This window comes from Bufo gargarizans, chromosome 2 (genome assembly GCF_014858855.1).
Source record: "Bufo gargarizans isolate SCDJY-AF-19 chromosome 2, ASM1485885v1, whole genome shotgun sequence".
Classification (NCBI taxonomy): Eukaryota; Metazoa; Chordata; class Amphibia; order Anura; family Bufonidae; genus Bufo; species Bufo gargarizans.
In genome coordinates this window covers 246245577-246265292 of record NC_058081.1, presented here as the reverse complement: position 1 = coordinate 246265292, position 19716 = coordinate 246245577, and the positions used below count along the sequence as shown (strand labels likewise).

Below are 19716 nucleotides of genomic sequence, written 5' to 3'. Positions count from 1 at the left end.
TCTACAGCAATTCCTGCATACTCTAATCAGTATGCGGACCCATACACTTGAATGGGGTCCGCGATCTGCATCTGACGGTCCACACTGCAAAAAAGTAGTGCATGCGCTACTTTTTTGCAGTGAGGAGGTACAGCCACAAACACCATGGAAGCACTCCGTAGTGCTTCCGTGGGGTTCCGATCCGTGCCTCCGTTCCGCATCTCCGTGATTGCGGACCCATTCAAGTGAATGGGTCCGTGATCCGTGATGCGGAATGCACACGGCCGGTGCCTGTGTATTGCAGACATACTGTATGCAGGCCGCAATACGGCCACAGGGGCATGCGGTCGTGTGCATGTAGCCTAAACCTCAGATTGTATGGGTTATCATTTAAATACATAATAAAGGGCGGTATGGCAGACACTTCACCCTCCCATATCAGAACCAGATCGTTGATGTATCTACCATACCAGCCTATCATCTAAACAAAAGGATTTGCATCATTGTATATGTATCTCTCCTCCCCGTATGACATTACAAGGTCAGCCAGCGATGGAGAAAATCTAGCACCCATCGAAACTTCTTTTTTCTAGACATAATACTTATTATCAAGCAAAAAATAATTATGAGTCAATAAAAATCCAGTTATGTCCAGTTATGTCGCATTTGATGTAATTTTATATGTGGATTCTATTTGTTATGTGTGGCAAGTTAATGAGTATTTAATATTACAGTACGTAACCATTATCTGACTACTGCATATGAGTAACAGATGTACAGTATAAATATGTTACACAGTACTACAAGAAACATAGTAAATACAACACTAAGCATCAAACAGACATTTACATTTTGAGTGCAGAAAGCAGAAATGCTATTTTAAATACTATGAATATTACTTCAAGGGGATTTTCACCTATAATACAGGGCAGTACTGGTTAACTATGTGTAAGTATGCGGTAGACTGTTTAACCCCCTAAGTACCCAGCCAATTTGTATTTTTTCCAAGAGCTATAACTTTTTTAATTTTCCACTTACACAGCCATATGAGGGCTTGTTTTTTTGGGGGACAAGTTGTATTTTAATGGCACTATATTTTTTTGCCCAATCCAGTATCTATTCTCAACAAAGATTGCAATTTTTCAGGGGACATGCCCTATTCTGCATGCATGAGTAAGGCCTCATGCACACGACAGTTTTTTTTCACGGCCCGCAAAAACGGGGTCCGTGATCCGTGACCGTTTTTTCGTCCGTGGGTCTTCCTTGATTTTTGGAGGATCCACGGACATGAAAAAAAAGTCGTTTTGGTGTCCGCCTGGCCGTGCGGAGCCAAACGGATCCGTCCTGAATTACAATGCAAGTCAATGGGGACGGATCCGTTTGATGTTGACACAATATGGTGCCATTTCAAACGGATCCGTCCCCATTGACTTTCAATGTAAAGTCTGGAGTTCTTTTATACCATCGGATTGGAGTTTTCTCCAATCCGATGGTATATTTTAACTTGAAGTGTCCCCATCACCATGGGAACGCCTCTATGTTAGAATATACTGTCGGATATGAGCTACTTCGTGAACCTCAAATCCGACAGTATATTCTAACACAGAGGCGTTCCCATGGTGATGGGGACGCTTCAGGTTAGAATACACTACAAACTTTGTACAAGACTGCCCCCTGCTGCCTGGCAGCACCCGATCTCTTACTGGGGGATATGATAGCACAATTAACCCCTTTAAGTGCGGCACCTAAAGGGGTTAATTGTACTATCATATTCCCCTGTAAGAGATAAGGGCTGCCAGGCAGCAGGGGGCAGCCCCCCCCCCTCCCCAGTTTGAATATCGTTGGTGGCACAGTGTGCCCCCCCCTCCCTCCCTCTATTGTATTAAATCGTTGGTGGCACAGTGTGCCAACCACCATCGGCCCCCCTCCCTCCCTCTATTGTATTAAATCGTTGGTGGCACAGTGTGCCAACCACCATCGCCCCCCCCCCCTCCCTCCCTCTATAGCAGTAACATTGGTGGCAGTGCGCGGTCTCAACAGTAGAAGATTCATACTTACCTGCTTCTTGCTGCTGCGACGTCTGTGTCCGGCCGGGAGCTCCTCCTACTGGTAAGTGAAAGGTCTGTGCGGCGCATTGCTAAAGAACTGTCACTTACCAGTAGGAGGAGCTCCCGGCCGGACACAGACATCGCAGCAGCAAGAAGCAGGTAAGTATGAATCTTCTACTGTTGAGACCGCACACTGCCACCAATGTTACTGCTATAGAGGGGGGGGGGGGGCGATGGTGGTTGGCACACTGTGCCACCAACGATTTAATACAATAGAGGGAGGGAGGGGGGGCGATGGTGGGGGCACACTATGCCACCAACGATATTCAAACTGGGGAGGGGGGGGGGGGGGTCTGCCCCCTGCTGCCTGGCAGCCCTGATCTCTTACAGGGGGATATGATGCCGCACCTGAAGGGGTTAATTGTGCTATCATATCCCCCTGTAAGAGATCGGGTGCTGCCAGGCAGCAGGGGGCAGTCTTGTACCAAGTTTGCAGTGTATTCTAACTAGAAGCGTCCCCATCACCATGGGAACGCTTCTGTGTTAGAATATACTGTCGGAAATGAGTTTTCACGGAGTGAAAACTTAGATCAGAAAAAGCTTTTATGCAGACGGATCTTCGGATCCGTCTGTATGAAAGCAACCTACGGCCACGGATCACGGACACGGATGCCAATCTTGTGTGCATCCGTGTTCTTTCACGGACCCATTGACTTGAATGGGTCCGTGAACCGTTGTCCGTCAAAAAAATAGGACAGGTATTTTTTTGACGGACAGGATACACGGATCACGGCCTCGGCTGCAAAACGGTGCATTTTCCGATTTTTCCACGGACCCATTGAAAGTCAATGGGTCCGCGAAAAAAAACGGAAAACGGCACAACGGCCACGGATGCACACAACGGTCGTGTGCATGAGGCCTAAGGGGCATGTCCCTTGAAATGGCATGTGGTGGGAATTCTCTGTGGAGGACAGGCACTTGATGTTCTAGCCTATTAAATGGATTTTCTGGGAGTTTAATGTAGACAACCTATCCTTAGCATCGGTATCCGATTGGCTGGTGTTTCAACTCCCGCCACATTCCCTTGATGGAGACAGAGCTGCATTAACCAGGCATGGCCACTACACGTTGTACGCAGCTTCTGAACGCATCTGATTGTCAGGGGTGCTGGCAGTCAGACCCACACCGATCTGATACTGATGACCTATCAATATTAAACTCCTGGAAAACCCAGAAAATATATACAAATAAAAGTGAACAAAATCTGGAAGACTACTACTTGAATATGATTGATTTATATTCAGTAAAGCTTGCTTCTGCTGTTTGATATTTGGACTATAGCATTTCTGTAAAAAAAAAATAATGAAACTGCAAAAAAAATGTAAGACAACAGTGAAGTGTATAAGCTTTACAATGTACCGCAGCTCTCATAACGGATCAAGATACTTGTTTCATGAATTGCTGAAAAGATAAAGTTGTCTGCACTACAATACTAATCCTGATATGTTCACATAACATTGCTGTCAACTTTTATATTTTAGAGCCATAACCGAATTAAAAAGACTCTGCACTTTTCATCTATTAAAAAAACGTGCAGTGTATTTCATAATGTGACAGGAATAAATCCTATAGGCAATTGATTATTATTTGCAGTGCATTTAAAACCTTTACAAAGTACAAAATCCTGTGACAATACCTGATTATTCCCAGCCGGCAGGAGCCTTGGAATGTGTAGTGTAAAGTAACTATAGGAATCGGAATATATAGACTATGTAGCCTGAGGAAAGCAGTGTTTTGGGGGAACCAGTTTAAGTAAGAATGAACCTGCCACATCCTGACACATGCTTTCTGATCTTCATAGATTCCCCTTTAGTACTTAGCCCTTTAATCATTAATGTCAGCAGCTGTATGCATAGAGGCACCTATACTTCTTTTTCACACAACTGCTAGTTATTTCCATTGTTCTGTTCCATTATAGAACAATAGAAGATTCAGCACATAACCAACAGGGGACCGAGCCTAATAGATCCCATCCACTATAATGGGATCTGTTCAGTTTCCATTTGGGAGAACATTTATTTAGTGGAGAAAAAGGTTCTACTTGCAGGACTTTTCTCTGCTATTTTTAACGACCTCTGTGATGAAGACCCAGAATGGAGTCTTCAAAGCAAATGTGAATGTGTCCTAACACTGAATATATAGATCCCACTGTGTAACACCCACAAGTTACAGCATAATGTGTTTACCGTTTGTCTACTCTGCAGGGTATGACATCTAGATAGAAGCGAATATAACTGCAGGGGCAGGCTGTTACTCTACAGCTAGAGACACAAAATGGGCGTTTTTAATCAAAGTTGCTTCATTTTTATTTTAGACTAGCAGAAGGACTCGGCTTCGCACGGGTATATTTCATCTATTTAATTTAATGTTTGTGTGTGTCGTTAAAAGATATCGACAGTATCCCCCATAACAGTGACCTCTACAGCACCCTGCCCCTTAACACTGACCCCCCTCCCCCCACAGTGCCCTGCCACTTTAAAATGGGACCTTCACAGCAGCCTGCCCCTTTAACGGTGAGTTTCACAGCACCCCACTCCCTTGACAGTGACCTCCTCAGGGACCTTCCCCTTTAACAGTGACCTCCACAGTACCGGCTGCCTTAACAATGACCTCACAGTACCCTACTGCCTTAACAGTGACCTCCACAGCAGTTGCCTCTTTAATAGTGGCCCCTGCCCCCTTAACAGTAACATCCACAGTGAACGCCTCTTTAACAGTGACCTCCACAGCAGTTGCCTCTTTAATAGTGGCCCCTGCCCCCTTAACAGTAACATCCACAGTGAACGCCTCTTTAACAGTGACCTCCACAGCGGCCTGGCCTCTTAACAGTACCCACCTGCTGCCTTAACAGTGACCTCCACAGAAGTTGCCCCTTTAATAGTGGCCCCTGCCCCCTTAACAGTGACCTCCACAGCAGCCTGCCCCCTTAACAGTAACATCCACAGTGAACGCCTCTTTAACAGTGACCTCCACAGGTATGATAGGCTATGGTGTCACAGTGTGACATGTGACATTCTGTGACTGCGACACAACAGTTGCAAAAAATCCATCCCAGTTGCAGCATGTCCCATGTCACAGTGCAACACCATTAGACTATCAATATAAAAATTGTCATGCGACACATGTAGCAGTGTAGTTGTGCCCTATGTTTCGTGCGACTTATTGTCGTCGTGTAGCAGGAAAGGGACATGGCTTAACAGGAAGGGGGCATGGTTTAGGAGGAAAGGGGCATAGCTTAACATAAATGGGACATGGCTATAGGCTACTTTCACACTTGCGGTAGCAGGGTCTGGCAGCTTGTTCCGGCAGGGGGAACAGCCTGCCAGATCTGTGCTAACGCTAGCCCACTAGCTGATAGGCGGCCGGACAAAAACTACAGCATTCTGCTTCTTGGCTTGTTTGCTGTGCTGCGGCCGGACCATCGACCCGCCCCCATTATAGTGAAAAGGGCTGGAGCGGACTTCCGGCAGCACGGTGGGCTAGCATTAGCACGGATCCGGCAGGCTGTTTCCCTGCCGGAACAGTTTTCCGAACCCTGCTACCGCAAGTGTGAAAGTACCCTTAAGCCATGCCCCCTTCTTGTTAAGCCATGCCCCTTCCTGTTAAGCCACGCCCTTCCTGCTAAGCCATGCCCCTCTTCCTGTTAAGCCATGCCCCTCTTCCTGTTAAGCCACACCATCTTCCTGTTAAGCCATGCCCCATTCCTGTTAAACCACGCCCCCTTTCTGTTAAACCATGCCCCCTTTCTGTTACGCTATGCTCCTTTTCTGTTAAGCCATGCCCAGTTTGATTTGAAGAAATCAATATCTGAAAAACTGTGTAACAACCCTCATGCAGGCAAAAAGTGGAGCTGCTGCCAATCATATCACCTGGGCTTTAACTGGCGGACTTGAACAACTGACCACGTTTCGGCTATTTCTAATATATAATGTTACAATAAAGAAACGCATGACATAAAATGTTCACATTCATCTTCAGTGCATTGTCAATCCATTTTTTTAATCTTTTTTTAATCTTTTTTTTTTTTTTTTCATCACTTGAATCTGGGAAAAAGAGATTCAGATGAGCACAGCAGCTCTGAACTATTCCGAATAATTCCCCATGAGCCTGGTTACAGAAGAGGTCAAGCTGCTTAGTCATTACTAGATAATGTAGAAAGTGTGTATAAAATAAGGATTAGGTCAGTTTAAGGATATCACAAAGTCATGCTAAATTCAAATACATCTATATCACCTACATAACGCAGTTCAGACACCCATTAGCCCATACATCACAGGACAGTGTTGAATGTAAATGTGTCTAGCAGTGAAAGCACCATAAAATTCTATACTTTTCATTATTGGACGTTAGAGTGGTCCATACCACTCCCCAAGTAGCAAATGCATTGAATATTTTTTTAAGCATGCTTGTAACAAAAAAATAATAATCCCTACATGAAGGCTTAGCAGTAGTACAGTAAACATTGTATGACATTGAGTCCATGCTTCATCTCCCTACCTTACTTTTTCTGCTTGATAGGAAACAGCCCAAGTGCCAGTGTAGGATTGAGTCTGACAGCTGAGCGCAAACTGCCCCTGCCTGTCCCAGCTGTCCCAGTCATCCAGCCTGAGTGCTACAAGAAGCAACTACAGAAGGTCAGCATGACCTCATGTTATCCATGTTATCCAGTAACTCTTCCATTCATAGTTAGAATGTTATATATTATCAACTGCACACTCTGCTTTTAAAAGGATAAAAAACATTATTAAGGATTGCACCATAAAAATTCAAATCATTTCAAAACTTCTAGTCAAGCCAAAAAATAAAATCCGTTAAAAGGGTTGTCTCATCTCAGACAAAGGGGGCATATAGCTAGGATATGCCCCCATTGTCTTAGAGGTGTGGGTCCCACCTCTGAGACCCGCACCTATATCTGGAACGGAGCGCTGCAAGGTGGTGGTTGGAGGACTCCAGTCCGGCCACCACAAAAACGCTCTCCCCAAAGAAGTGAATGGGAGCTCATCGGGAGTGACCGACCACCACTCCCATTCACTTATATAGGCCCGACTGAAATAGCCAAGCCATTGCTCAGCTATTTTTGGCAGCCCCCTAGAAAATGAATGGAGGGCAGCTGCACATGCGCATGGCGGTCTTCAACACTTTCAGGGCTCTGTTCTCGATAGGACCCACACCCATAAGACAATAGGGGCATATCCTAGTGATATGTCCCTATCGTCTGTGATGAGACAACCCCTTTAAGTTACACTGTTAGGCCGATGACACATGCCCGTGTTCCACAGCCGTGAGCGATCCGTAGTATCCCGACCTGGCATCCTGCTGAGAGTAGGAGCGCATGGCATCATTGGTTGCTATGACACAGTGCGCTTCATGCCGCCGCTGCACTACAGTAATTACTGTAGTGCAGCAGTAGCATGATGCACATGGCGTCATAGCAACCAATGACTCTGTGCGCTCTTGCTCTCAGCAGGATGCCAGGTCGGGATACCTCGGACCGCTCACGGCCGTGGAACGCGGGCGTGTGCCTTCGGCCTTACTCAGTTATATATAGGGGCCCGGGGCTGTTTACCCAGCTTGGGTCCACTCCATTTGCCCCGAACATCCCTTCTTTTGCATTGTACCCCATGTTTATTTTTTCTGGTAAATATTTAAGGAAACTGTGCCACATATATAGTGTTATTGCCCATATACCCCTGAGGAAACATTTTGGGGGCAATGTACATATAAAGCTATTTCAGAAGCCAGCTATTGTCAGTGCTGCAGAATAATACACTACGGTAGCTAGCTGGGTGTTCAGCGGTCAGAGGACTTTTAATCGAATGAAATAAAGCAGATTTATTATTACAGGTTAACACCCTTCATTTATCTGGGTCAGATTTGCTGAACTGATGTCTATGGTATAACATCCCCAGCCTCTCCAATTGTATAGTGTACAATACTACACACACAGTAAACAGTGTAATACCCCACAGTATATAGTACGCCAGAGTATTCATATACTGTTGTACCTGGGAAATTATTTGACAAAATTTGAGGTGCTTGTCTCCTATAACCACTTGTGAAAATACAACATTTGAGGCTAAAACTACATATAATTGAAATAGAAATAAACATTCATAACCTAATTTAAACCTGTGGGATCAAGCCAATCACTATACTCTAGGTCATTGATGGTGAACCTATGGCACGGGTGCCAGAGGCGGCACTCTGAGCCCTCTCTGTGGGCACCCGCACTGTGAAAAAAGTGACTTTTCCTGCCATTCATCAGTGCAGGGCGCACTATGAACAGCACAGGCAGGGCACTGAATGTAGGCAGGCTTTAATAGCTAAATGATAAAGTACATGGAATATATACTATATTGAACTATAGTATTCAGGTTAAATTGCCGTGTTGGCACTTTACGATAAATAAGTGGGTTTTGGGTTGCAGTTTGGGCCTCTAAAAGGTTCAACATCACTGCTCTAGGTGAATTCCTTAGGGATTTAAGAAAAAATGCAAAACTATTTTGGGTTGATTTTTCTCCTCATATTCCTTTGTGAAAATGGAAATGATGTGCTAAAGCAAAATTTTCATTTTATTTGCACAACCCAATCCTAATAAATTCTATAGAAACTCCTGTGGGGTCAAAACGCTTACTACTGCCCTAGCTAAATTCCTTAAGGGCTCATGCACATCAATGTATTTTTATTTTTTTTCCATTTTTTGTAGTCCATATGCGGAATCATTTACTTCAACGGGGCCGCAAAACCCCCCAGAAATTACTGCATTCCATTTCCATATGTCCATACCGTATGTCTGTTCTGCAAAATAATACAACATGTCCTATTAGGCCGAATGCACACGGCCATGTTCAGTGGCCGAGATCGGTCCGTGGTATGCCGGGCTGGATTCCTGTTCAAAGCAGGAGTGCACGGCGAGTGTATTACTGTAGTGCAGCGGCGGCATGAAGCGCACAGCGTCATAGCAACCAATGACGCCATGCGCTCCTGCTCTGAACAGGAATCCAGCCCGGCATACCACGGACCGATCTCGGACATTCGGCCTTATTGTCTGCATTACAGCCAAGAATAGGATTGTTCTATTAGGGGCTGGCTGTTCTGTTCCACAAAATGCTAGAATTCTTTTGGAACTAAAGGGTTGTAAATTCATTTTTGAATAATTTAAGGGATGCAGTTTGTAAAGTGGGGTCATGTATATGGAGGAGTTGAATTCCTTTTAACAACTGCCATCGGTATATATGTGCTAACTGCTGATGCCCCATGCAGTTAGAACATATATACACATTCGCAGCATGGCTCTAATCTGTGTGTCATACAGAGCTCGGATAAGGCTCCTGCAATCTAGCAGGAACAGGTTGGGTACCGGCTATCAGTGACAGAAGGGACCCCAAGAAGGAGACTCTGCCTGAAACCATCGCCATAGTCATGTAAAACTATATATATTATTAATCAAAATGACTGACACAAAATAGGGAGCCCATTTTAATAATACATTTTTTTGTCAGTGTGCATATTTTAAAAATAAAAAGCTACAGTTTGAAAAAAATGACTTTAAAATAAAGTTGCAGTTTTCCACAAAATAGGGTATTAAATTCCGTCACAGGAGCTCAATACCGGAAAAAAAACGCTTCGGTTTTATTTTAATGCATTCTGAATGGAGAGCAATCTGTTCAGTATGCATCAGGATGTCTTCAGTTCAGTCCCTCTTACAGTATTTGGCATGCTCCGGTATTTTCTCCAGCCAAAATTCCGGAACACTTTTGAAATGTATTGAAATATATTAATGCCGGATCCGGTACCAAGTGTTCCAGAAAACCGGATCTGGTTTCCCGGTCTGCGCATGCGCAAACCTTTAAGAATTAAAGAAAAAAAATACTGGATCCGTTTTTCCGGATGACACCGGAGAGATGGATCTGGAATTTCAATGCATTTGTCAGACGAATCCGTCTACAAATGCTATCCGTTTGGATGCGGATTTCCGGATCCGGCAGGCAATTTCGGCAACGGCACTGCCTGCCGGAATCCTCAAACGAAAGTGTGAAAATACCCTTAAACCTACAAATGGAAAAATAATTATCTAAAAACAAAATATTAAAAAGCCCTAGGTGTCACGTAAAAATGTTGAAAAATTTTTGGGTTGTCAAACAATTAAACAAGTTAGGGTCATTAAACCACTACGTGCACTAAACCACAAAAAAGTGCCTTTTCAGGCTTCTAAAGTTGTAAGCCTACTAATATCCTAAAAAAATAAAAATGACATTTACAAAATGATGGCAACAGAAAGTAGAGATATAAATAATTTTAATTATTACTGGTAAGCCCTATCTGTAGCCCTATCTGGGAACCTGTAACCATGAAAATGTAATGTAAGCTACAGGTAAAAAAAAAATCCATGAAAATTGGTTCTTAAAAATCAATATACTTATATTAAAGGGGTTGTCTCACTTCAGCAAATGGCATTTATCATGTAGAGAAAGTTAATACAAGGCACTTACTAATGTATTGTGATTGTACAGTCGTGGCCAAAAGTTTTGAGAATTACATAAATATTGGAAATTGGAAAAGTTGCTGCTTAAGTTTTTATAATAGCAATTTGCATATACTCCTGAATGTTATGAAGAGTGATCAGATGAATTGCATAGTCCTTCTTTGCCATGAAAATTAACTTAATCCCAAAAAAACCTTTCCACTGCATTTCATTGCTGTCATTAAATGACCTGTTGAGATCATTTCAGTAATTGTCTTGTTAACTCAGGTGAAAATGTTGACGAGCACAAGGCTGGAGATCATTATGTCAGGCTGATTGGGTTAAAATGGCAGACTTGACCTGTTAAAAAAAGGGTGATGCTTGAAATCATTGTTCTTCCATTGTTAACCATGGTGACCTGCAAAGAAACGCGTGCAGCCATCATTGCATTGCATAAAAATGGCTTCAAAGGCAAGGATATTGTGGCTACTAAGATTGCACCTCAATCAACAGTTTATAGGATTATCAAGAACTTCAAGGAAAGAGGTTCAATTCTTGTTAAGAAGGCTTCAGGGCGTCCAAGAAAGTCCAGCAAGCACCAGGATCGTCTCCTAAAGAGGATTCAGCTGCGGGATCGGAGTGCCACCAGTGCAGAGCTTGCTCAGGAATGGCAGCAGGCAGGTGTGAGCGCATCTGCACGCACAGTGAGGCGAAGAATTTTGGAAGATGGCCTGGTGTCAAGAAGGGCAGCAAAGAAGCCACTTCTCTCAAAAAAAAACATCGGGGACAGATTGATCTTCTGCAGAAAATATGGTGAATGGACTGCTGAGGACTGGGGCAAAGTCATATTCTCCGATGAAGCCTCTTTCCGATTGTTTGGGGCATCAGGAAAAAGGCTTGTCCGGAGAAGAAAAAGTGAGCGCTACCATCAGCCCTGTGTCATGCCAACAGTAAAGCATCCTGAGACCATTCATGTGCGGGGTTGCTTCTCATCCAGTGGGCTCACTCACAATTTTGCCCCAAAACACAGCCATGAATAAAGAATGGTACCAAAACACCCTCCAACAGCAACTTCTTCCAACAATCCAACAACAGTTTGGTGAAGAACAATGCTTTTTCCAGCACGATGGAGCACCGTGCCATATGGCAAAAGTGATAACTAAGTGGCTCGGGGACCAAAACGTTGACATTTTGGGTCCATGGCCTGGAAACTCTCCAGATCTTAATCCCATTGAGAACTTGTAGTCAATCCTCAAGAGGTGGGTGGACAAACAAAAACCCCACTAATTCTGACAAACTCCAAGAAGTGATTATGAAAGAATGGGTTGCTATCAGTCAGGAATTGGCCCAGAAGTTGATTGAGAGCATGCCCAGTCAAATTGCAGAGGTCCTGAAAAAGAAGGGCCAACACTGCAAATACTGAATCTTTGCATAAATGTCATGTAATTGTCGATAAAAGCCTTTGAAACATATGAAGTGCGTGTAATTATATTTCACTACATCACAGAAACAACTGAAACAAAGATCTAAAAGCAGTTTAGCAGCAAACTTTATGAAAACTAATATTTGTGTCCTTCTCAAAACTTTTGGCCATGACTGTACATATCGACTCTTTTGCTGGCTTCATTCATTTTTCCATCACATTTTAGAATGCTCGTTCCCATGGTTACGACCACCTTACCATTCAGGACTGGTGGTTGTGCTTGCACACTATAAAAAAAGGCTGGACTGTGCACACTCCCACGGTCCCGGCCACCAGAGAGGCCAGTGTTTTTTCTATATTGTGAAAGCATGGCCACTGCTGCTGGATTACAGGGTGGTCGAAACCATGGAAATGAGCAGTGTACAATGTGATGGAAAAATTTATCTAAGGAAGCAATATGGAAAATCACAATACATTAGTAAGTGCCTTGTATTAACCCCTTCCCGCCTAGTGCCATACATGTACGGCACAGCTGGACGTGACTTGCCTCCCAGCGCTGGAGCTGCGTCTGCTCGATCAGCGGCAGGGACCTGGCTGATCCTTATAGCCAAGCCCCTGCTGTATACGCCTTTAACCCCTTTTATGCATTGATATATGGTGTCATTAGAAAGTGCATCTTGTCTTGCAAAAAAATAAAAAATTATGAAAAAATAAAAAAGTTATGGCTTTTGAAGGGCTGGAAGTAAAAAAAAAAAATGAAAATTTCCTGGTCATTAAAAGGTTAAAGAATGATTCTCTATTACCAACAAAACAAAAATATTTCTAACTATCATGTACTGTCGCCGCCTGCGTTCCACCGGTCGCATGACTTGCATCACCTTGCATCACGTGACAGTGATAGGGCGGTCCTGGATTAGCGGTGTGATTTTGAATGCCTTTAAAAGCACTGGTAGTAGACACCTCGTGCTGACAGCCTGACTATTTTGACTAAGCATAACCACCATACAGTTGCCTAAGCGTAGCCACCCATTGGTGTGTCGGCATACTGGCGATTAGTTGTCCTTGGGTGGCCTGGGTCCCACTGGCCTGGCTTTTCCCTAGGAGTGAATCTAAGACAGTCCCGATTTTTGTGTACCGGACTCCTGGACTGACAAGGGCGGTTCTCCTACCCCAGCTATGCCACATCTGCACAGCCCACTGCCTCAACTGGCGACCATGCTGTGAACAACACTCAGCAAAGCTCACCAGTGACACAGAAGGCGACCTTCATAAGCTGCCTCAGGGTGAGCATCAAGACTCTGCCTCTCAGGAAAACTTTGACTGGCGGGCATGTATGCGATTATTGCTTACAAGGCATGAGAAATATGTGCAGCAGTTGGAGAATACATATAAGAAAAAAATAAGCACACTACAAGTAGAGGTGTCTAATTTGAGTAACATGGTGGAAGAGGTGGCGAGGAAACAAGAGACTGCCTCGGGCAGGCTGGACGCTGTGATTTTGCAATTTACAGATCATGAACATGACATTAAACAGCTCTATCGTTTGCATGACATTGAGAACAGAAATAGCAGGAACAATATTAGGCCTCTTGCACACGACCCTGTGTCCCTCAGGGCCGTATTGCGGCCCACATATGATGGGTCCACAATACACTGGCCACGTGCATTCCGCAACACGGATGCGGACCCATTCATTTGAATGGGTGCACAAATCTGGAGATGCGGTGCAGAAGCACAGATCAGAACCCCACGGAAGCACTACGGAGTGCTTTCGTGGGGTTCCGTTCCATGCATCTGTTCCGTAAAAAGATAGGAAAAGTTCTATCTTTTTGCAGAGCGGGCGGCTGGCCCACAGTCGGTGCCCGTGCATAGCGGACCGCAATTTGAAGTTCGTTCGTGTGCAAGAGGCCTTAGGCTCAGAGGACTTCCAGAATCAGTTAAGCCAGGTGAGCTCTTGTCCACACGCCAGACACTATTTGGCAGAGGACTCTGAATGACTATCTAGAAATTGAGAAAGCGCATTGTTCCCTGGGCCCAGTGAATTCTGACCCAGATAAACCTAGGGACGTTATATGCCTCAGTATTGTAAAAGCGGCTCACCCTCTCGTTACCCTGGATTAAGGTGCTCTATCTCTGTGACTTAATCCCGACACACTATGCTGCTTACACTTTTATACAGTTAAGACAGAGATTGTGTTGAAAGCAAGGAATACTGATCATTGGGATGCTAATGGAGCTCAGGTGCAAATCCTACAGGACCTTTCCCGTTCCACATTAACGCAAAGCAGGGCACTGCGCCCTGTTCTGGACATTCTGAGGAAACACAGCATCCCATATGCATGGGGCTTTCCTTTCCATCTCGTGGTCCACAAAGATGGGAAGAGATATGAGCTACGGGATCCAGAAGACCTTCCGGACTTTCTGACAAATCGGGCTCTTCCCTTTGTAGTACTACCGGATCAGAGCCCCATCCCGCCCATCATGCCACGCTCGGCTTCCTGGGGACACAAGACACAACAGGGCATCGAGACAGGGTGATCTCCAAGGAGATGGATTGAGATGGATGGACCTGGCAATATCTCACGGTGTGGATTAGTTCCCTGACAGCTGTGGAGGGCTCCTTTTAGTTGCTCCATGGTATATTACTCTGAATAGTACATATTTCTAGTATTTCTGTGATCTTTATTGACCTCTCTTCTATTCTCCTACTCTTCTCCTCTACCCCTTCACACTTTGTTTATTCTTCTCTCTCCCCTCTTTAGGTATCTATCATGTCTGTGTCCAAGATCAAATTAGCATCGCTCAACGTAAGAGTCTTCAATGTATCTGAGATCGCAAATCACCTACGCCATGCATAGAGAGAGGGTGCAGATTTTACTTTTACAGGAAACGCACTTCAAAACAGGCCATGTTCCAGGAGATCTAAGCACTATAAGTTCTGGCTACATAGCTCTAACCCTGGGTCCAAATCTAGAGGGGCTTCGATAGCCCTTCATAAATCCCTGATCTATAGCCTATGAGACACTAGGGTATGCCACATGGGAAGATTTGCTTTTGTCAAAGTGTCTATGCAGGGCAAAGTATACACCATAGGAAGCACCAATGTGAACCAAGGTAAAGTGCTGCAACGTGTTTTCAACAGAGTGTAGGATTTTATCGAGGGGGTGTTGGAGGGGATTTTAATCTGACTCTGGATCCTGCCCTGGATTGCTCTTCTGGCAGATCATCAGTACCCACTCAAAAACTCTCCGCACAGTGAAATCGGTTTTGAGGTCACAGCACTTGGATGTATGGCGTATCCTGCATCCATCTGATAAGGATTATACATACTATTCCCCTGCTCACAAGACGTATAGTTGATTAGACATGTTTTTTTTTGTCGCAACATTCCAACCTAAGGCCACTATTGGCACAGCAGTATGGTCAGAGCATGACCCTACTTTTCTCATGATGGAGTTGCCGGCGGGAAGGGGGAGGTGGACCCAGGGTGTGGACGTAGCAGGTAAACAAATCCCTGTTAAAGGACGTAACCTGTAGGGCTGCCATTGAAGCTTTGATCTCTAACTTCCTCTCTGACCATGAAAATGATGCTACACCCCCCTTATAAGTGGGAGGCTCTAAAATGCATTCTTAGAGGGACTTTAATACAACAGGGCTCTCAGATTAAAAGAGAGAAGGGGGCCACAGTACAACAGCTAGCTACTGATCTTAGCTCCTTAGAGGTGTTCCATAAGGAAAGACCGACCCCAGAGACATTGCAGAGGCTGTCTCAAATTAGAGAATCTCTAAAGAATGCTCTTGCAGCCCAGTCTAGATTACATAAAGGGTGTTATCATGGTTATCCATATGAAGACTCTAATAAGTGTGGACACACATTAGCGAGGATATTGCGAGGTTCTTCCTTATGTTCTGCAGAGATTCATAATGCTAGCCACATAGCAAATCAATTTCATGCATATTATGTATAACATAGTCATTGTATAACATAAGAGGCAGGTTTGAAAATGTGGAAGAACGCGATCTGGACACCAAAATGAATGATTATGTGGAGGAAACTGCTCTGCCTCCTATATCTGCAGAATCTAGAAAGAAATTGGGCGCTCCTTGTTCAGAAGGGGAAATCAAAGGAGTCATTGCCTCACAGCCAGGGGGGAAAAGCCCGGGCCCAGAAGGTGTGACGGCGACTTTCTATAAAACATTACGATCTCAGCATCGCCCATCCTCACAACATTCTACAATAGCATATTGCCTTCTTGCCCATTCCCCAGACAGGCACTAGAGGCCCATGTGACTGTTATACCTAAACCAATATCAGATACGAACCAAACTTCATCTCATACAGACCCTGAATTATATACTCCTCCAACAGAAAACCTTATTAGATCTCCAGTCATACAACTATGAATGTCTTTCTTGGTTCAGGAGAATGAATCTTATTAAGATGGATATTCTCCCTAGATTTCTATACTACTTCCAGACCCTTCCTATTTGTTTTCCCTTGGGATACTTCAGGGTCCTATAAAAGGCAATTGTGCGTTTTGTGTGGGGCACTAGTAGGCTACGGCTGTGTAGAAGAACCTTGACAAAGGCCAAATAAAATGGTTGGGGGGGGGGGGGCTGCCAGATCTGAAGCTATACCATGAAGCAGATTATTAGACTGGTCATACTCGGTAACCTCAAAACAGTGAGTTGCTATAGAATCACAAATGGCACCTTGGGATCTGCATATAGTACCTTGGCTTCTACCTGTCACAGGGACCCGGCGGCGTGCTCTCCCTTCGGAGCACTGCCAGCACCCCGCGCAAATAGCAGAGCGAGGACGCGATTGGAGTCCTTGTCTCCGTGGTGACCAGGTGGCTGGGAGGACCCGGCCACGCACGCCTCCTCAGCGTGGCTGACGTCCTCCATCCCCTAGACAACAAGCAACAAGGGATCTTAATGCCGATGGGAATAAATCTGCGCTCAGCTGTGTGGTGTGCAACGATAGTCACTCAGTTTTTTTCCTCGACCTTGTGACCTCCCTGGATTGTGACCTCTTGGCTTCTGACTTTGTATTGTATTGACCTTGTTGTTGTGTTTTTCCCAGTTTACCTGCGTGACCTCCTGGCTTTGACCTTTTGTTTCCTGACTCTGTTCACGGTTTTCCTCTTATCTACTTTAGGCCCCTGCACATATATAAGCTAGGGACCGCCGCCAAGTTGTAAGTAAGTAAGTAAGGATAGAGTAAGTAAGTTGCAAGTAGGTAAGGGTAGAGGTGCGGGTGGAACTCGGGGCTGCACCCTTCCCTCCCTTCTGTGACACTCCCAGAGGATAGAAAGTTTCTAGGGCAGGCGCCATTTTTGGCAGCGCATGCCTTGACACTCTAGGACACCTGGATGTCTAAAGGGCAGATATCTACTAGACCGGGAAGGATGTCCCAAATAATGGGAAATCCTAGGTTTTAGCTAGGACTGAGGGCTCATCAATTCCTAATTTGGGATGCCAACAAAGCTCCTAGATTGGGCGAGGTGCTTGAGCAGAATACTTTTATTACACGTGAACATATTCAATGCAGAGCCCCATCTGTGAGGATTCCATGGTTGGGATATCAACAGCACATTTCTAAAAGACAAATATAAGTTAAGTTGCTTCTTATTTCCTCTGATATGTCTTACGACTCTCCCGTATATATCAATTGCTCTTGGAGTTGTGCAACTCAGGTACAGCTTCATATTTCCAAAACTGGAAAGAGGATCTGGGGATTACCATCTCTGGGCCTGAAGCCCTGAAAATATGTACATTGATGCACATATATTCTTGGCATCACAGGCGAAAGAAAAGAACTACAAAATATTAACAAGGTGGTAAAATTGCCACTGCAGGTATATCGTGTGTACCAATCCGTTCCTGAGGCATGTTAGCAGTGTGGTAACGGTAACAAACAGGGAACTATGCTGCATGTTTTGTGGGCCTGCCTGGATAACAGTAGGTTTTGAGAAAAAATTATCCGGATCTACGAGCATTATTCAGGGAAAAAGATAACAAATTCTCCTCAATGCACTCTCCTTTCCCTTGTTCCTGGATCTTTGTCACGAGTCAAAAAGAACATTCTGCGACATTTATTAGTGGCAGCAAGAATGGTCATCCCTAGACATTGGAGGTCAACTGTAATGCCCTCTCTCTATGAATGGTCTGAGGAGGTCAAGCGCATTCACAGAGTGGAGGAACTAGTGGCAACTGCGCATGAACGCAATTCTGCTTTCTTAGCTTTGTGGAACCCATGGATAGTATTTATGGGCTCAGGGGAATTTACTTCCCTACTTCAGGCCCTTTATGGCACATAGGAGACTCGATAGCGTTTAAGAAGGGGAAGTAGAACTGCCATGGGGGATGGACAGTCTAGAGGTGGGGGAATTATTTATTTATTTATTTATTTTCTCCCTTCTTCCTCTTTTCCTTCTCTTTACTGTTGGAACGTCTTCTCTATTCTCTTCCTCAATGCCAAGTTCCATCCATATCTCTGTCTATTTCACAACCGAGCATGGGGATTTCATAATATATTTCATATGGTCTATTGACTGTTTCGTTGTATGCAAACAGGTCATGGTTTGCACAGACCAGATCATTGACAAGGATTTGTTTGGTCTGGTAACTACATTTAGGTAAGAGCCTTAAGTTAGTATGCCGTTCTGTTTAGTATACTCTGGCCTTAGGGGCAGTTTGAACAGGAGATGATTAAAACTGCCTAGTTATATAATTACACTGCTATAATCTGACAATTCATGTTCCCATTGTACCTTCTTGCATTTTCTGTACTGATAAAACTTTAATAAAAAACTGATTATACGTAACTTTTTTTCTTCCAAAACTTTTTTAGAATGTCATCCTCATAGAGGATTGGTATTTATTAAAAAATAATCTGTTTGATTTGTTTAAAGTTCCTATTGTTATATGGTGTAGAAAAAACTAACTCCATATTATCTTAATTTTTTTCATAGTTTTTTTTCTTTAGTGCATGTCATGCAGTAACTCATGGTGTGACCTGTGTCTGATCTTTTCTTTAGCTGCATCCAACATCCACTCTTTTTATCCTGTATCTCTTAACCTCTCATCAACAGTCATATGTGTTCTGATATAATGCTGATCTGTGTTGTATGTTCTTTTTGCCCTAACATATTCACCAAGGGATGGATTGGATGGTTTGTATACGGTGGTAACTATTAGCATTTAAAGGGAGTCTGTCACCTACATATGTAATATGTTTTAAACTGATTATATAGCTCTGTGGGAAGCAGATACATAACACTGATGGTACCTGGCTTTAGTTTTTCAGAGTCTCCAAAGTGTCAAAAACAAAGTTTTAAAGATATGCAAATTACTTATCGCAAGTGCCCAGGGGCGGCGATTGTGCTGCAAGTGCCCAGTTCTCCTGCCTTACTTACACCTGGCTCCTCCTATATCTATCGTCCGGCACGTCCTGTATCCTTGCGGCGTCATTCTTATTTCCATTTGTAATCCAACGCCTGCAAGCACCACAGCAGGGCCCATGTGCAGTACATTGCTCACTGTGGGCAGAGGCATACTGATATGCAGTGAACATGAACCGGTTTAGTAACCAGTAACCAGCAAATGCGCACTGCATATTCCTATGCCTCTGCCCACAGTGGGCTATGCATTGCAAATGCTGGGCCCGGCGGTGAAGCACACAGGCGCTGGATTATGAATGAAGACGAAAATGACGAAGCAACGATACAGGGCTGGCC

The 19716-nt window shown here is 44.3% G+C and overlaps 1 protein-coding gene across 4 annotated transcripts in view; it reads right to left on the bottom strand.

Annotated features, from left to right (window-relative positions):
* The window catches only part of LOC122927880 (pendrin-like), a 117463-nt gene extending 110736 nt beyond the window's left edge, over nt 1–6727 (bottom strand). For 2 of the 4 annotated variants that reach the window (XM_044280189.1, XM_044280192.1), the window contains exon 1: nt 6585–6725. The gene's annotated coding sequence lies outside the window, so the exon portion shown is untranslated. Of the gene's footprint in view, nt 1–6584 lie in introns of all 4 variants that reach the window. The other 2 variants (XM_044280191.1, XM_044280190.1) reach the window with 2 other exon arrangements.
* Nucleotides 6728–19716: the final 12989 nt, after the last annotated feature.